Source organism: Trachypithecus francoisi, unplaced genomic scaffold (assembly GCF_009764315.1).
Source record: "Trachypithecus francoisi isolate TF-2019V2 unplaced genomic scaffold, Tfra_2.0 Lachesis_group15, whole genome shotgun sequence".
Taxonomy (NCBI): domain Eukaryota; kingdom Metazoa; phylum Chordata; class Mammalia; order Primates; family Cercopithecidae; genus Trachypithecus; species Trachypithecus francoisi.
This window is the reverse complement of record NW_022681460.1, coordinates 84,141,073-84,161,064: the sequence shown is the minus strand read 5'-3', so window position 1 is coordinate 84,161,064 and position 19,992 is coordinate 84,141,073. Positions and strand designations below refer to the sequence as shown.

The following is a 19,992-nucleotide window of genomic DNA, read 5'->3' as shown; positions in this document are numbered from 1 at the left end:
AAGCTCTGCCTCCTGGGTTCACGCCATTCTCCTGCCTCAGCCTCCCGAGTAGCTGGGACTACAGGTGTCTGCCACCATGCTCGGCTAATTTTTTTGTATTTTTAGTAGAGATGGGGTTTCACTGTGTTAGCCAGGATGGTCTCCATCTCCTGACCTCGTGATCCGCCCGCCTTGGCCTCCCAAAGTGCTGGGATTATAGGTGTGAGCCACCGCGCCTGGCTGAATGTTTTATAGACAAGAAAAAAACTGTGCTAGAACCAACTTATCCATCATCATCATCTTCTTCTTCATCTTCATCCTCTTAATCTTCCTCTTCCTCATCCTCTTCATCTTCCTCCTCTTCTTTTTTCTTGCCTTTCTCTGCCTTGGCAACTCCCTCTTTCACTGCATCAGGTTTTCCTTTAGCTTGGTGTGCAGCAATATCCTTTTCATATTTTTCCTTCAGGTTCACAGCCTTCTTTTCCTAAGGATGCTTGTCATCTGCAGCTGTGTCATTCCACAGCTTTCCCAGCATCTTCACACCACCACCAATGGATAGGACAGGATGGATGTTCTCCTTTGATTTTTTAGTGATACTCAGAACACAACAAGAAAAAGGCCAAAGGGGGCCTCTTGGGTGCACTGGGATCCTTGAAGTTCTTTTTTGTCTCCCCTTTAGGAGGGATACAGGTTTTCATTTCTCTTTCATAACAGGCCTTGTCCGCCTCTGCCATATCTTCACATTTTTCTTTCTCTTTAGCAGACGTGGTCTTCCACCTCTCTGAGCATGTCTTAGATAACTCTGAGAAATTGACCGAAGCATCTTCGTTGTGCTTCTTGTACTGCTCCTGACAAGTTTGCACAAGAATGCTGTGAAGACATTTTGCCTCTCAGCTTCTTAGGATCTCTTTTGCCCATGTTTCATTATTTTTCCTCAGCAAGACACAGAGTTGCCCTGTGCCAGTCCAGCTTTCACTTGCCCCGGTGCTGCCTCTATGGAGCTCAGTGTACTGCAATGACGGTGAGAGTGAGAGCCAGACACAGCCTCCCTGGAAGAGTTTCTTGAATACTGAATAATTAATAGTACACCATGCAGCAGAGAACTAGGGGACAGGTTCCCAGGGAAGACTGTGTCCTCTTGAAATTTACAACTTCCCTCTCAATATTTATGCACACACTGCTACATGATGTAAACATTGGTGTAAACATTGAAATATTTATCATGGAATAAATTTAGATTAATAGTGATAAAAATAAAACAAGATTACTCATTTTTGATTCATTAAATTTATGTGAGAAAATAGGTACAGTCTTTTTAGCAAATTGGAAAGAAATTGGTAGTTCTGTATCAGTAGTATAAGGATAATAATAAAAATTATGTAATATACTGAGCTACTGCAATCACAAATCATGTATACTATGATGTGAATGAACTACCCACACTTCTAATATCAGCCTCCTCACTAGAAGTGGATAAGATCGATCTCATCCACTCTCCTTCTGCAAGAATAGATCACATCAATTCTTTGCTTTCTTTTCTTTTCTTTTTCTTTAGAGACGGGGTCTCATTCTGTTGCCCAGGCTGGAGTGCAGTGATACCATCATAACTCACTGCAGCCTCAAACTCCCAGGCTCAAGCAATCTTTCTGCATCAGCCTGCCAAATAGCTGGGATGACGGATGTGTGCCACCACACCCAGCTAATGATTAATTTTTTTTTATGGCAACGGGATTTTGCTATATTGCCCAGCCTCATCTCAACTCCTGGCCTCCAGCCATCCTCTAGCATTGGCCTCCCAAAGAGGTGAGATTACAGGCATAAGCCATTTGGTGCCTGGCCTAATTCTTTGCTTTCTAATGGGCCATTTCTGACAGCAAATAAAAATGCTATTCAATTTTAACTTGTTATTTAATATTTTTTTCTCAACTTCTTTTTTTCTCTTTCAGTTTTTGCCCATTTTCTCAAAAAAGGCAACTTTACCTGCTGCCTTCAATTTCTCTTTCCCCATTGCTTCTTCATCCATACTAAACAGTCTTCCATTCCTATCATTTCATTCCATCACAACAGCTTCTGTCAGAGTCACCAGTGACTACCATATTGCTAAATCCATTAGTCTCTCAGCCTTCCTGTCACTCAGCCTATCAGTAGCTCCTGACACAGGCAGTCACTTCTGGGAAAGACGTTCTTCATGTTGCAAACTACACATAACATGGCCCAGGCAACTACCCTTTCAAACGTGCTCCTCCTCCCATGGTAAAAGGCAACTCTATCATCACCAGTGCTTGGGGCAAAAAATCGTGTTGTTACCTTTGATTTCTTTCTTTGAAACCCCACATCCAATCTGTTAGAGAACCCTACTGGCTCTACAATCAAAATGTCTCCAGGAATATGGCCCCTTCTACTCTTGATGGAAGATGCTATCATCTCCTACCTTGGTTACTACAAGCCTCCCAACTCATCTCCTTGTTTCCACCCTGTGCCTTCCTATGGTCTATTCTACACAATAGCCAGGGATTCTTTTAAGCAATTGCTGTATAATATTATATTATATGTAATAAATTATATGTATTACATGTATTAAATTATATGTCACAAAATTTCTTTGTTTGAAACTCTCCAATAACCTCCTATGTAACTCAGAGTAAAAGCCAAATTCCTTATGATGGCCTACAAGATCCTACATAACCTGGTGCCCGCTGCTTCTCCGATCCTGATGTTCCCAATAACCTTGATATGCTCACCTTAGGAAAACTGAAGTTGATGAATCTTTGCTTGGGCATCCATGTGGCTCACTGTCCCAATTCTTTCAGGAATTTGCTCACATTTTACCTTTTCAATGGGACCCTTCTTGATCTGCCTATTTAAAATAAGTCCTGGCCTCTTATGCCCCTAGTCCTATACCATACTTTATTTTTCTTTTCTGCACTTGCTACCTTATGACAACAAGTTTTCTTTCCTTTTCTTTTCTTTTTTAAAATAATATGAACTCCATTGGAGTAGAAGTTTGTTTTTTCATTCTAGTATTCAAGCACTTAGAACTAGTTCTGGCCCATAATAGGCGCTCCATATATATGAATGAATTAAAATAAAAACAAAATTAGCCTAATTTGATTTAATGAAATTGCTTGCAGTCACCTTATATTGAACATCTGGAAAGTTGTTTGTATTGACTTTGGAGTATTTTAGATTCTGATCTAGTGATAATCCAATGATATATTTCAAGTATTGTTTAGGTGTTTTAGGAAATATTAGTTTCAATGGCAGTATTACTTTATGGAAAGTAATCTACATTTGTAGTAAATGCATCAAGAAACTAATATATGTGAGAAGGTCCTGGCATGGATTATCAGTGATTATCAGCTTCATAACCATGTTCTCCTGGCTATAAATATGTCTCACTTTCCATACCCAATGATTTAATGAGAGGCACTGTGGTCAAATGGAAAGAACCTAAAATTTTAAGTCTGAAGTCTAGGTTACTCCTCATCAATTGGGTGACCTTGCATAAATTACTTAACTTTTAGGGGAATATTTTCCTCCTTTAAAAAAGTGGTAACAACAGTGAGTTGACTGTAACAATTAAATGAAATCTGAGAAACTTGTTGAGAGCATGTACTTCGTTTTGTTCATTGTCATATTCTCAGGGATTGTCACGTGTGAACAGTGAGTGGCACACTGTATGATCAATAAAATATTTGTTGAATGAATGAAAGAATAATGTGTGCAAAGAACCCAGACAAGTGCCTGGCACAATGTAGGCCCTTAAAAAATGGTAGTACAGGCACAGTGTCTCTTGCCTGTCTCTTGCCTGTAGTCCTAGCATTTTGAGAGGCCGAGGCAGGAGGACTGCTTAAATTCAGGCATTTGAGACCATCCTGGGTAACATAAGGAGAGCCCATCTCTATAAAAAAATGTAACGGTTAGCCAGGTGTGGTGATGAGTGCCTGTAGCTCCAGCTACTTGGGAGGTTGACGTGTGAGGATCGTTTGAGCCAGGGAGGTTGAGGCTGCTATGAGCTGCTGCACTCCAACCTGGGTAACAAAGCAAGACTCTGTCTCAAAAACAAAGGTAGCTATTATAATAGGTATTAGTAAATTAACTGTATTTCTTTAGTTACACTATATTCAAGAGCATAGAGTAGATTCTGGCTGACTTTAGCTCTTTATTCCTCTTTAGATAGATTTGAAGATGTTTAATTGAGCTTACAGAATATTTTTAACACTGGAACTAGAAGGTATTTTCACTTGCTTTTCTCTTGATGAAAAGAACAATTCAACACCGACACTATAGCTGTAGTTAAAATAGAAGCTGCAATAAATTTTGGTTAACAGTTAATGTCAAAATAGTTTTTTGGAGTTTTTCTACAAAGTTGGTGGTAGAACTATAAGTAAGTGGTCCTGATGCTTTCAATTGAACTGTTCATCCATGGCCTCCTTGCACAATGCTACCAGAGTAGGACCCGGATGTAGCATTTCCCAGTAATACCACCTTGAAAACAGACCTCTGCTGATGTATTCAATGGCTTTTAGGATAGCACTGCCCTTTGGACACAGAGAAGTTAACAGCAGAAGAACTAGAATTGGAAATCTAAGTTCATGTCCCATGGATTCAGTAACTAGACATGTGATGTTAAATTATTTGACTCAGTTCCTAATCTATTAAAGATGGATTAAAAAATACACAGCTTGTCCACATTTCAATGTAATTTAGAAAGGAGAAGTATATATTTTACCCAAGGATGTTGCTATGGTCTGAATGTTGTGAATGTTTATGGCCTCTTAAAATTCATACATTGAAAATCTGATCACCAATTTAATGGTATTAGGAGGTGAGGTCTTTGGGAGGTGATTAGGTCATGGAGGCAGAGCCCTCATGAATGAGGTTTGTGCCCTTATAAAGAGGGCTGTCTCTGACCATGTTAGGAAACAGTGGGAATGTGCCAACCATGAACCCATCCATGGGCTCTCAATAGACAGCAAATTTGCCTTAATCTTGGATTTCCTAGCTTCCAGAAATGTGATAAATAAATTTCTTTTGTTTATAAGCTACCTAATCTCTGGTATTTTTTTCCAGCAGTCAGAATGGACTAAGACAGATACTTTGGTAGCAAGCAACAAAATAACAAGTAAAGCTTGTTTAAATAAAGGGAAAGTTTTCATAAGACATTAGACATATGAAACCAAAGGTAGGATATGTAGGCAGGCCTGAGTGAGGTGCTGAAATAGAGAACTAGAAAGCCCTCAGAAACCACAGCATCTTAATCCACCCACTTTCTCTGCATCATTTGTGTTCATTACATAGCTACGGGTTTCTACTTCTTTTTCTTTGTTTTCTTCATAGCCCAGCTCTGTTGGTTGGCTTATTAACACAAAAAAGTCTTTAGGTGGTAATCCCAGTGACTAATTCAGTAACTTGACAGGTAGACTACCCTCAGAAAATGAATTGGGCCTATCTGTATTTTAACTGGAAATTCTCCAAAGAGAGAATCACAGAGACTGCACCCGGATTAGGTGTCCTTTGGGTACAGTCAGCCATGCCTGGGTTTTGGGTCACATGTCTTTCTGTGCATTTGGTGAGTCCTGTGGGAACATTCTGTCTGACAAAGGAGGTATGAGTAGATCTTAAAAGAGTGTTAGGAAGTACAGGGAAATCATGGGCAAGCAAAGTGATTGACTTTTCCCGTCCAAGTCTTCAAATTTAATTGGAGATTAAAAATAAATATGTAAAAGATTTAAACCAATCATATGTATGTCTTTCCCTGTATCTTGATTTTATAATGTGGGACATATTTATATTGTTAAGATAAGTGAGTTTCTATGATTCAGAAAAGTTAATTTTGCTCAAAGAGGTGTCTAACTACAGCTATGGAGTAGTGCAGGGCAGAAGCGTGTGTTCAGAGTGTTTCATTTGGGAATAGCCCTACAACTTTCTTTTTCCCCATGTCAGAGTTTCCCACTTACTTAATGTTCAACTCTTTCATCTGAAAATAAAAACTAAACAAAACAGGACAAATAGGCAAACAAAAAACTCTGGAGAATATTTTGACCCTTATTAAAACAGAAAAACAGAGCTTGTTTGGAAAGTCTTCAAAAAGTTATGTTTGGTCTCTGAGGTATATGGTTTGTTTTTATTTCTGTTTACATAATGCATTTTATATATTATTAAATATAAACATATTAAATATTATGTAATATTTATGTTACATATGTATTTATATTGCCAAGTCAGCGTTGGATGGGCTCCAGTGTGTTTTTGGTTACCTCAAGGTAACCTGAAGGCTCTCTTCTTTCTCTTTATTAATGTCTTTGCAAGTATTTCTAAATGAACTTTATTTGTATCTCACTAAGCAGTATGTACTGCTCACAACAAGAAATTTGGGGAATATAGAATAGTATAAAAATGGAAACAAAGCATAGATAATCATACTACCTACAGGCAACCATTGTTCACATTTTGTCATGGTATTTTTTTCAGCATTTTTTTCATGATTTTTAAATAAACTTTTTTTCATCATGGACGAATAGTGCATATATTCGTGCATAAACAGGCTTGTCACCCTGTTTTTCTCACTCAAGATTTTATTATATGAAGTTTCTTATGTCATTAAACTTTTTATATACATTATTAGCAATGTCATAATGTTCTATTCGTGGATGTGCAATGTAGTAAAAGTTTTGCTTACCTATATCCTAACAGTGGACATTGAAATTGTTTCTTATTTTACTTTATTGTAACTGCATTATGTGACGATGTATATTTTTGGTGTACAATCTTTGTCCAAGTTTTGGTTACTCCTGCAGAATAAATTTCCAGAAATATAATTACTTGATGAAATTTTGTATACGCTTCATGTTTCTGAAACGATTTCAAATTTTCTTTCCAGAATTCTTGTACCATTTTGCAAGCCCTTCAACACTGAAAAGATGTCTCTTCTGGCACCCTTTGTAGTATTAAGTATAACCATTAAAAACAAAATTAAAAAAATGAACAAACAAAACTGCTAACTTTTATAGGGGAAAATAATCTTCCATTTTCTTGTTGATGACTAGTGAAATTGACATTATTTTCTCAGCGATGATTTTCTCATATATTGTTAGTCACTTGAAGTTTTTCTGGGGAGCATCTGTTTGCATCATTTTCCTTTTGTGGTTTTTTAATGTTTTCCTTAATAACTTTTATGAACCTTTTGTTTGCTAAAAATATAACCATTTGCCATGTAACTTAGAAGTATCTTTTTTTTGACAGACGCCTTACACTTTTAACTCATTAAATCTAATGTTCTTTTGATTTTCAACTTTATTTTTCCTTTCAACTTTTTGTTTTAAAACTTCCAGACTCAGAAAAATTCAAAGAATAATCCAATGAGCCCTGTATACTCTTTACTTAGATTTCACCGGCTGATAAAATTTTGTCACATTTTCTCTCCTTTCTCTGACCTCAATGTATGATACATACATATACATATATGCATATATATGTTTGTGTATATGTAAGTAAATGAGAGAGATTTATTTATTATTATTGAACTATTTGAAGGTAAGCTTCAGACATCATGACACTGGGCTGCTATCTTATTCATTGTAAATCTCTTAAGAATATGGACATTCTCCTATGTACTACAATACCATGAAAACACCTAAGACAATTAACAAAAATTACATAATGTCTTTTTAAAAAATTAATTAATTAATTTTTTTTGAGACGGAGTTTCACTCTTGTTGCCCAGGCTGGAGTGCAATGATGCCACCTCATTTCACTGCAACCTCTGCCTCTCAGGTTCACGTGATTCTCCTGCCTCAGCCTCCCGAGTAGCTGGGATTAAACGTGCCTGCCACCATGCCCAGCTAATTTTTGTATTTTTAGTAGAGATGGGGTTTCACCATGTTGGCCAAGCTGGTCTTGAACTTCTGACCTCAGTTAATCCACCCATCTTGGCCTCCCAAAGTACTGGGATTGCAGGCGTGAGCCACAGTGCCTGACCAAAAATTACATGATATCTAATATCCAGTCCTTATTTGAATTTTCCTATTGCTCCTAAAATAAATCTTTCATTACTTTATGGTCTTCTATTACTTTATCCAAAATTCAGTTAGGTTTCATCATTGCATCTTTTGCATGACTGTTCAGTTTATTGAAGATTGTTCTTAAAATTTGTTTAAGAATGTCCTTTTTAAAGAAGAGATTAAATTGGGTTTACCTATATTTTCTACTAGTTAAAAATTTCTTTTTGTAATAACACACTTTTATATTGAAATGGAATTTATTTGGGTTATGGTTCTGCTGGATTCTCAGATTGTTTTTCTTTCTAAATAGCTTATTTCATTCCAGCAAAACTGTCTTAGGATCTGGTCCATTGATATTATACCACTTCCATATGAGTTTAATCATTGTAGATTTGTAATGGATTTTAATATATGGTAGGTCTAATCACCACTATCGTCATTTTCCGTTGTTCTGTTTTTGAATAGTTGCATATGTTTCTTCCCTTAAATAAATATTACGGTCTTTTCTTTCCACTTTGTATAAAGAATAGCACATTTGTATGTTCATTGAGATTCTAGTAACCCTCTATAACTATCTTTTACTAAAGTTTCATTGTTTTCTTGCTTGATAACTCTCAGTACTTGATAGGAATTTTAATCTATATATTAATGTCACTCAATAGGTTTCAAAGCTTAGGTGAATATGTATAGAATATTGTCTTAGGTGAACATATATAGGTAAATATTTATTGTTTGTTCACTCATAAATATTCTAAATTCTATTCCAACATGAAGTCACAGAGAGCCAAAACCATGTACAACATTGACTTCTGAGAGAGGAGGAAGGAAGAAACTGGGTCAGACAGGCAGTTAGGGTGGGTCCTTAGTAAAACTTCAAACTAAGAACAGCCTGAAAATTAAGCTGTGGCCCCAAAATGGAAACGCCCACTATGAACCCAGAAGAACAAATTCCACTCCTTTTTTGGACATATTTCTCTCTCCTTGGTGTGCCTTTTTCTTGTTTCATGTGCTTTCTTCTGATTGGTCCTTACCGTTCACCTATTTTACATATTCTGTGATTGGCCGAGGGCCAAATCTTCGTTTGGATAAAGTAACATCACTCCAGCCCCTGACTGGTTGTGAGCCAAGGCTTCACCCCTGCCTCCAAATGATTCTTTTCAGTATCCTGTCTCTTTCTGAGTGATGCCTTCTCCAAGATGTGCAGACCAGTCAGTGCTCTCCTCCTCCTTCCCAGTCCATAAAACCCCCAAACTTAGCCCCTCAGCCAGCAACCTTGTTTTGGGTCCCCTCTCCTTGCTGAGAGCTTTTCTGTCACTTAAGAAATCTGACTCTGCCTTACTCACTCTTGGTGTCTGTGTGCCTTATTCTTCTTGGTCATGAGACAAGAAACTGGAGTGGGACTGGAGTGGGAACCTGTGGTGGGAATAAAAGAGCTCTAACACTCCCTCCCACTCACCTAACAGCAGGAGTGAAAAAGCTACAACACTTCCACCTCTCTCTTCTCCCAGAATCCACTCCCATTGCTTTTATGAAATTGCACTTTGGCATAAGGCAATTATCTTTGATCGTAGTAAAGATGTCCCTATTATTAATAAATGTGTTGCTGTATCCACATTAAGGATGTTGCTTGTTACATGACAGGGGTCCAGTTTATGAGAACCTCTAGGGAAAGCATTCTCTCTAGCCTCATTATAAGGAGTACTTTTCCCAAATAGTTGTTATGCTTTAATCTTATGAATATTGAATCTTATAATCTATTACATTTGAATTTATGCTTTTGTTGCTTGAGCCAAATTTGTGACCCATAGATAACAGGCATACAAAGTGTCACTAATTCATTTATTTTTTCAGGTCTCCAACAGGGATTAGTGAAAGATTTAAAATATTCCGAATTGCCCTACCTACTTTCCTTCTATGGGTATATATTGACATCCAAATGGTGTTCATACTACCTGTTTGAATTGCTGTTTTAATTGGCCTATTTGAGATTTTTTCCCCTTTCTTTTAAAAATATTGCAAACTCACCTATAAACTGAAGGAATTATTTCAGGGTGCAGTAAAAGCGTGGAGAGAATACCCACCATGGTAATAATAAGCTTGAGTCTCATATTTTAAAGGGACTATAAGTTTAGCTTTGCTCTGTCACTGGAACAGAAGTGTTGTAAACACTTGAAAATCATGACATCCAGGCTTATGCTCCCTTTGCTCCATCTCCTTCTATAAACCTTCACTCATGCCCTTCAAAATATGAGAGAATTGACCTCATTACTATTTATAGAGATTTTACTTCCACAAAAGCTCGAGGCTCTTCAGGGGCTCTTAATATTACAGCACCCATTGCAAAGATTTAAATCAGTCCATTATTATATATTCCAAAATATTCTTGTAAAGAAGGAGTGTACCACATTCCCACTTTACTAGTTCAAGGAGAAGAAAGAGCTCTGAATCCACCCTTAAATAGCTGCCTGAAAGGAAAGGATATTCTAATAACATTGGGCAAAGCCTACTGCATGTCACAGACCACTCTGCTTGAGACAGAATAAGGTGATGACAGACTATTTACACACATACCCAATACACAGGAGAAAGGGCTATACACCCTTTACCCCTTCTTTGACTTTCTGTTTTGATGAATAGTTTTCTTTAGAAACAAATCCCCTCATTGTAATATAAGTTGTCATTACATACATGTGTGGGAACACATGTATATGTACCTCTTCTTTCTCTTGGTATTATATAATAAAAGTCTAAAGTCATGTTTATCATGACATACCTTTATGTAGAACAAAAATCCAGAATTTTAAAAAAATTAGTAAGTAGGATAGCTAGAGGAAAGAAAAGAGAACACTTTTTTATACACTGAAGTAACAGACTGATGAGTCTAGAAATAGGGGTCATGGAAACAAAGATTTGGTGAATTTCTAAAAGGACAGAATTGAATTATTATTAAGTCTCGCACTATTTACTGCATAAAAGATAATGCCAATCTCTGTGAAAAGCTGGTAGACATTTTTCTTTTATACCTAGGGGTTAGTCCTCTATCTGGATTTTTTATTCTTTGTGTGTTTTAGATTTTGTGTGTGTGTGTAGCCAAGCATCAAAGAAGTTCACTCAAAACAATTATATCTGATATTACAGGGAATTTTGAATTAAAGTCTTTCTTTTTTTTTTTTTTTTTTGAGGCAGGATTTGGCTCTGTTGCCCAGGCTGGAGTACAGTGGCCAGATCTTGGCTCACTGCAACCTCTGCCTCCTAGGCTCAAGCGATTATCCCACCTCAGTCTCCCGAGTAGCTGGGACCACAGATGTGTGCCACCATGCCAGGATAACTTTTTTGTACTTTTGGTAGATATGGGGTTTCACCATGTTGACCAGGCTTGTCTTGAACTCCTGGGCTCAAGGGATCCACCCACCTCAGCCTCCCAAAGTGCTAGAATTATAGGCGTGAGCCACTATGTCCAGCCTTTCTTAGTTTTTCTTCAAATGAATGTGGTAACAATTAAACTGACAAGACTAAAAAATTACTGGAAAGCATTTGGCTGAACTACTTGCTAATTTAATATCATGCAACTTTAAATATAAAAATCATTCATACAAAATAAGTCTTTTTTTTTAGCAGACCAGTTTTAAATATGCAATATCTTAGGGTTTTTAAAAAATAAACTTTTGATCTCATATCTATCTTCTACTTTATTCTGAATAAGAATTAATATTACTCCTTTAAAGTGATATGGTATAAGAATTATGAATTAATTCCCTTAAAGAAACACCAAGGATGAAGGGATCAAAGTGGAATTCTGATACGCTTTTTGATCAAAGAAGTAGGTTTTATGCTATTAAGTAAAATTAAGCCTCAACTATATAATAGATTTTTCACACTAAAATCCAAGTGTTTTTGCCTTTGATGATCTCTGTAATGCCTATTTCTGCCTTGTGACTGTTAACTTACTAGAGGTAACTGTGCTTTAGCTACCTTGGGTACCATATTGGAAGGCAATGCCTAATCTAGAAGTGTCTCTTATTCCTCCAAAGAATAATTGTTATGTGTATTTCATATTTACTGAGTGTTATTGTAGCCCATCAGTTTGAAAGGGGGGTAATGTCAAATAGTATATGAATCCCTGGTAGCTTCCTTTAAACCCAATATTTAACTATCATATGTACTATATTTGCCAACAATTCTGGGTAGATATTTGCTGTAATTTTTTTTTTAAAGTCATTTTCATGTATGTGTCTAGCCCTGAAAAGACAAAAGAAGGAAAAGTGGCTATGCTGGTTTAATCTGAGCCAGTATCTGACCTGATTGCTTTTATTCAAGAAGCCATATATCAATCAGGCTTGATTTCCAAGAAATGGTTTATGTTTGAAGCATAGGCTGTTCATTGCTTTTAATAGCAAAACATAGAAACTGGAAAATAGCTTTTAAGTAGAGTCAGCCCATGTAGTTTCTGAGCATAATCTTTTTATAAAATTTTTACAGAAATCTTGCCTTCCAACTTTTGCTTTCCAGTTGAACTTAATCACTTTGTGGGTTTTGATGATCTAGCAGGTATGAAGCACTATACATTAAATGCAGTGTTGACAAAGGAAATTCACTAGCAAGGGTTTCATTAACTGAGGATTAAGCTAAAACCCTTTCCCAGAATTGCCAATAAATGAGACTCTAATCTAAAATTTCACATTAAGTTTAGTACAACTAAAACGTGTGTGTTCGCACATGTGTGTGTGCTTGCTGAACGAGTGTGTATGTGAGCAAGGGCAAATCCTAAAATGAGTTAACTTTTTTTTTTATTATTTAGTTGGCTGGGAAAGTACAAATTTTTCTTGTAAGTATAATGCATTAAGCAAGGGAAAATCGTACAACTTAAACATACTCGATGGACCCATCCAAACAGATGCATACATATACGTAATTGTTCATACACATATCCAAACATAAAATTGAGAGACTTGAAAGGGGAACTCTTTACCACAGTATAGGGTGGGCTTAGGCCTGAGGTGAAGGAATATATTTCATATTTATTTTACACAGTGGAGACTTCTAAAAGGCAATTTGCAAGGTTGATTCTGAAAATGCCATTCTTAAAAATATTTTGCAATTTTCCTTGCACTTTCTATTTTATTTAGATGTGATTATGATTATTAAACTACTCTGAGGTAAGAATAAAGATTGCTTGAAACTTGCTGATTTTTTTTTTACATTACTGATTTAAGTATATTTTTAAAGGCAAAATTGGTTATAAATGAACATATCTATGTAAATCTAACTCATGATTACATAAAAATAAATTGCTATTTATTAATCATACTTTTTAGCTAAGAATATAAAGCTTTACAATTTTTTTGTCTGAGTAATTTGGATAGATGCTTAAATTTGATGGTTAATGGCTTATAAAATTTTAATTGTGCTGTTATGATCTAATTTTCAATCATGAAGGTTGTGATGAATTTGCAGATGTTTATAAAATAGTAGTTCTGTGAGCTTCAAATGAACTCCATGGAAAATTTGGTGCAGTCCTTATTCTGAAGCTGATAAATGATATCCCCTGCTTGAAGATGAGTCAACAAAAGCTTTGAGAAGTTAAATGACTTGCTCCAGATTTTGTGTTTTGTTTGCATACTATAAATGGGGGATTAGAACACAAGTAACTTTCCCACCATCTTGTTCAGTTTCCTTTATTGCATCACACCACATTTAATTATTTAATCATCAGTTCATCATTTTTCACTTTAAGAAAGTTTTATATAATTTATTAATTCCAAACACATCTGGAATACAGAATCTTATAGAAATTCCACATACTTGCCTGGGCATGATGGCTCACGCCTGTAATCCCAGCACTTTGGGAGTCCGAGGTGGGTGGATCACCTGAGGTCAGGAGTTTGAGACCAGCCTGGCCAACATGACAAAACCCTGTGTCTATTAAAAATACAAAAATTAACGGGGCATGGTGGTGCGCGCCTGTAATCTCAGCTGCTTGGGAGGCTGAGCCAGGAGAATTTCTTAAACCCAGGAGGTGGATGTTGCAGTGAGACGAGCTCGTACCACTGCTCTCCACTCTGGGTGACAGAAAAATACTCTGTCTTAAAAAAAAAAAAGTTTATTATTTTTAAATCCATCTCTTTTTTCTGTTTGACACAAATAAGAGCAGTAGATTTGATTATAATAAAATCGGGTCCATTTAAAAGTATTGTTCATGTATACTTGCTTTATATATTTTTTTTCCCAAGGAGTTTTGATTCCATTGACTACATTGAAAATAAAAGGCAAACTAAAGTTTCAAATGCTTTAGTTCTCTCCACTAAACATTAAAGAAAATAACTGGAACTGAGAACTAGGAAGAAATGATAAATAAGAAAAGTCTGTGATTAAAAGTTTTCAAATTATATGACTAGATCTGCTACTCCAGCATTTCAACAAAAAGCTCCATTTTCTATCTCAGATGAGGGTGGTCTCAAGTCATCAATGGCTGATCTGACAGAGTAAATCTGAAACAAATTGCTGCCACAATAATCCTTCTCTGGTATGACATGCTAATAAGGAAGAAAATCACAAGTGTCTCAAAAATAAGTTGATTTAGTTGGTGAACAATACATTCAGTTTCATCTAATGAGATGGATGAATGTAATAGCTTTTATCCTTACACATAAAAATAATTTTAGAGAAATAGGTATATTGATCTGGATGAAATAAATGATCATCTAATTATTTTTCATAATTGGGAACTTTTAGGAATAATCTTATTAGATGAACACATTTTGTTTGATCTTTTGCTTTTTTAAATTGCTTATTACTTTCACACAAAATGGCATTAGATGAATTAATAGGACCTTGTAAAATTCAAATAAAGTTTAATGAATATCTAAGGTTGCCAACAAAAGAAGCATTATTATTCAAATGTTTCTTTGGGATGAAAATTGCAAGCAATGAATTATTAATGCCCAAGTTTGGTTCTCATTTCTGACTGTGCATCTAAGTGATCATCCCATGTGCTCACTATAATAACATTTTATATGACACTCCAGGGCTCCCATAATGATATCACAATCATTGACTAAGTTAAAGATCTAGTCATTAAACTAGCAACAGTTGCATGGCAGGTTAAAAGGTATGTAGATATATATACACACGCACATATATATATACACATATATATGAGACTATAAGAAAATAGCATGTAATACCATAAACAGCAGCTTTTTTTTTTTTTTTTGAGGAGGAGGAGTCTCGCTCTGTCGCCCAGGCTGGAGTGCAGTGGCGTGATCTCGGCTCACTGCAAGCTTCGCCTCCCGGGTTCCCGCCATTCTCCCGCCTCAGCCTCCGAGTAGCTGGGACTACAGGCGCCCGCCACCTCGCCCGGCTAGTTTTTTGTATTTTTAGTAGAGATGAGGTTTCACTGTGTTAGCCAGGAGGGTCTCGATCTCCTGACCTCGTGATCCACCCGCCTCGGCCTCCCAAAGTGCTGGGATTACAGGCTTGAGCCACCGCGCCCAGCCAAACAGCAGCTTTTAAAAAAGATATATGAAGCTGGGTGTGGTGGCTTTCACCTATAGTCTCAGCACTTTGGGAGGCTGAGGCAGGCAGATCACTTAAGCTCAGAAGTTCAAGACCAGCTTAGGCAATATGGGAAAACCCATCTCTATCAAAAATACAAAAATTAGCTGGGCGTGGTAGTGGGTGCCTTGTAGTTCCAGTTACTTGGGAGGCTGAGCTGGGAGGATCGATTGAGCATGGGAGGTTGAGGCTGCAATGAGCTGTGATTGCGCCACTGCACTTCAGCCTGGGTGACAGAGAGAGAGTCTCTCTCTCTCTCTCTCGATATATATATATATATATATATATATATATATAAAAATGAGGAATGATTTTGAAAAAGTACATTAAGACCTCAGAAACAAATTATTATTTTATCCTAGGTTTTTTTTTAAACTACAATCCTAAGCCGTTCGAAAATAATTTCTCTGAACAATTGATACAGGTAAAAATCCAACTATAGCAAAAAATGGTACTTAGATTTCCTTCCAGGCCAATTCATGTTAAGTTTCATATCTAGCAAGGAAGACCCAAGTGTGTTTTTTATTAAAGCTTACACAAGCAGCTGGTATAATGTTTCTGAAGTTTCATCCATCATGCTACCAACTTCTTCATCTTAGGGAAACATTATATTCTCTTGTTGTGTCTCAAAGACAAGAAATACGTTTAACAAGTTTTGCCAATGACAAATGAATAATTGAGAGAGTGAAAGTCATAGTTGGCAATATGCTTGCTAGGTGTTCAGAAGGTAGGGCATGCAGATTTCCAGTGCATTTTACTATAGCATGAACCATGATCAGCTGGTCCTTAAGTGGTGAAATGTACGAACCTACTTTTGCATTTTTTTCTGGTCCCATGAAATTCAAAGATCATACAGTACTTAGCAATGAAATTAGTACCAGAAACACCATGTGTTTAGGTTGGGAAAATGTCTTTTTGGAGAGTGTGTGACTCCATCATGACCAAGTAGGACTAAGTTTCTTTTCTTTTTGTTTCTCTCTTTCTTATCTTTTTTTTTTTTAAGCTGCCTTCCATCCTGATAGAGATTATACAAATTGTTGGCAAATTTGTACAAATGTGGGTGCTATTAAACAATGCGGAAATATTTGAAAATTAAAAATCACACAAATGAGGAGGATTTGGTTACTTCAGTGGAAGTGGGCTATTATACCAGACATGGTTCAAGAAAGCATTCAACATATTTCCTCCCGATGGCTGCCCTACTCCAAGTGTCTGGTTATGTTGAAGTAGGGAGTTTTGATCTCAACATTTTAGGACTGTTCTACTCAGAAAAAAGTCTTCATTGAAGATTTATATTGGAAAAATTACTCTGCTTAAAGTAAGTTCAGTAAAATTAAAAAAAAAAAAAACAAAAATATGTAAATGGTTAACTGTGCCACTATGAAGCTTAACCAAAGGATTTAAATGACCTAATAAATTTTGCAAACAAAATCATTCTAGATAAAAATTCGTTGTTAAAGGCATAGTCCTGATTAAAATGTTTATTTTTATAAATATGGATTTAGATGGTGCTCAGATATGATAAAACTAAACCCAAAATGACCATAAACCATAATATTCTATACTCAATTTTATAAATTACTTTTCACTTATTGCCGCTTACTTACTCTTCACTTATTGTCAATTTAATAATTACTTATGTGTACAAGACCAACTATCTACTTCAGTGTTTCACACAAAAAAGTTACATTTTGTAAGTTTACTGAGAGATTTGGTGCAATATTTAATGCTTTCTAATATGGTTACTCTCATCCAGCTTTGGTTTGTTGAAGCATCACTACCTTTTCATATTCATTGGATTCTGCCACTGTTCATTCTAAAAAATAAGAATAATTTACTCCTAGCTAGTAAGCTACGTATTGCTGAAGTTACTAATAAATGCAAAGAGTTTTTTAAATATTTATTTGAGAATTTATAAAGAAAATTAGAAAAAAGAACAATTTCAGCAGTCCAGGATGAATTCCATGATTAATAACTAAATTCTTAGCAATAAATCCACTCAACATAAAATATTTTATAATATTTAGGACTTGTTTTTTTGTTTTTGTTTTTGTTTTTGAGACAAAGTCTCACTCTGTTACCCAGGCTGGAGTGCAGTGGCCAATCTCAGCTCACTGCAACCTCCGCCTCCTGGGTTCAAGCAATTCTTGTGCCTCAGCCTTTTGAGTACCTGTGATTACATGTGCTTGCTACTACGTCTGACTAATTTTTGCATTTTTAGTAGAGACAGGGTTTCACCATGTTGGCCAGGCTGGTCTTGAACTCCTGACCTCAAGTGATCTGTCTGCTTCGGCCTCCCAAAGTGTTGGGATTACAGGCATGAGCCACCACACCCGGCCTTGGATTTATTTCAGTTGAATATTCACCATTTTCATGGTTGTCCGAGTTTGAAAATGTAGTCACCTTTATTTCCTCTCTCTGATTTCTTATAGCCTTTCTGTCATCAATCTCTTTCTTTTTGTATCATTCACATTCATTGTCTTTCCTTTTCTCACAGCTACCATGTGAGCGCAGGCTTCCACAGTAACCTGTACGCATAACCTGTCACGTCTGGATTACTCTGGTTTGCCTGCCTTTTCTCACTCCTCTCTAACCTTCATATTGATTCCTTACAGCCTGGATTTCCTTTAAGTATCTATCATGACTCCTTTCATATCAGATTCAGACTTCTGGTTCTGGTATTCAAAGTGCCAAAATCTGAAAATAACTTTGCTGTCTAAGTATGGTTTATGTATTTACTTTTAATTTCCTATTCCCTATCTGCCATTCTCCATTCAGGGGTACTAGACTAAACAAGATTAAACCTTTTTTTTTTTTTTTTGATTTCCCTAAACCAGGATGTATACTGGTCATTTCATATAATTCTATTTTGGTAACACTATTTGACATATAAGAAATGCAAAGCAACAGAGACAGAGTGATGTAAGCTAATGGCACGCCTTTGTCCTACAGGTGAGAGTTTAAGGCCAAGGTCTGCAGCCTCTTAATGCAGAGCTGTCTTCAGTTTGTTGTGCTGTCATTTCTTCGTTTTTAAGCTTGGAGATGTCCCTTAAGTAATTAAATACCCAGATAACATGTCCTGTGTCATCAGGGCACACAGATTTTCCTTAAATATTTGAATCCTATGCCCCAGGGACATGAGGAAGGCTTCCCTGGTAAAAGCAAGCACTATTCTTTTCAAAGTCTTGGAATGTCTTTAATGAGAAGTATAACTTTTCATTCTAGAATTCAAAAGCAGTCTTAAAACCAAAAGTATAAATGGTTTGCCTCAGATCCGTTTAGATGCCTTCCTGAGTAGTTTTTTGCTAAGGAAAGAGGTTTGAACTAAACAAAGGGGTATTAGCTACATGGCAGGATAGGTGTGAAGGAGATAGCATGAAGGGAGGCTAAAGTTTAGCCTGGCGTAAACTATGCAGTGAGGGTCGCCTTCAGGATACCTGTTCACTCCTATCTTGCATACCCGATATCAAGCTACTCACTGGGTGACTATAGACTTTTACTTCATTACCCTACATGAATCTGTTCTGCTGACATATTTGAAGGCCTAGAACTTTCCCGACCTCCTCCTAACATCAAACTGACTTCTCCTGCATTTGGTTCCTCAAGAAAAGTCTTAAAGAACAAGGAATGACTAATCTGAAAAATGAAGCTTTGCCAGGTTCAGTGATCTAGATATATTACTCCTTCCCAGACAAATGAGACCATGCATCCTGAAATTCTTGACCCAGAGGCACTTCCAATGGCCCTGTGGGAAGATAGTTTGTTTGGAACAAGGGCAAAGTCCTCGAACAATTCTGAATAGACAGCTTCCTACTCTCCCTATACGCAGGTCCCTGTGTCTAGATATTCTATTGTAGTCTTCAAAAAATCTACACTAGACTGAGGCTTCTTTCAGCTGAGACCTAGCTTTTCCTAACAAGCAGGACTTTTTGTCACTGATCTAGTATCTTATTATCTCAAAAGAGATTTTAAACATTTTATTAGGGCCATACATTTTCATGGTAACTTCCATAGGAGCAAATAAACATCTACTGTGTTTTAGGTACTGATTTAAGTGTTTCTCGTGTATTAATTTTGGTAATTCTTACTTTAACGATCTTTACCTTAATAATCTATTGTTGTGTTCTTATTATCCCTATTTTATAGATAAATAATTGAGGCAGACAGAGGTTAGAGGATTTGAACTGATGTTGCCAGGACTTGAAACCAGACAGTGGCTTATACTAGAGGCCGTGTTCTCAGCTACCATACTATCTGCTGTTCTGCTGATGACCTGGGGTAAGTTTCATTCACTGGCAAAAGAGAAGTAAGCCCAGGCAGGTGTCTCTGCAACACTGCTTGTTTCTGTAATTGCAGTTGCCACTTTGTCCTGTAAATTTCACATTTTTGTGTTCCACTGGAGTATGATCTTCTTGAAGACAAGTATTTTACTTTATTCGTCTTTGTTTACTGTTTG

General features: G+C 36.6%; 1 pseudogene; it reads right to left on the bottom strand.

Annotated features, from left to right (window-relative positions):
• Window positions 1-262: 262 nt before the first annotated feature.
• LOC117097410 lies at window positions 263-897 on the bottom strand (annotated as a pseudogene).
• Between the last annotated feature and the right edge of the window lie 19,095 nt (window positions 898-19,992).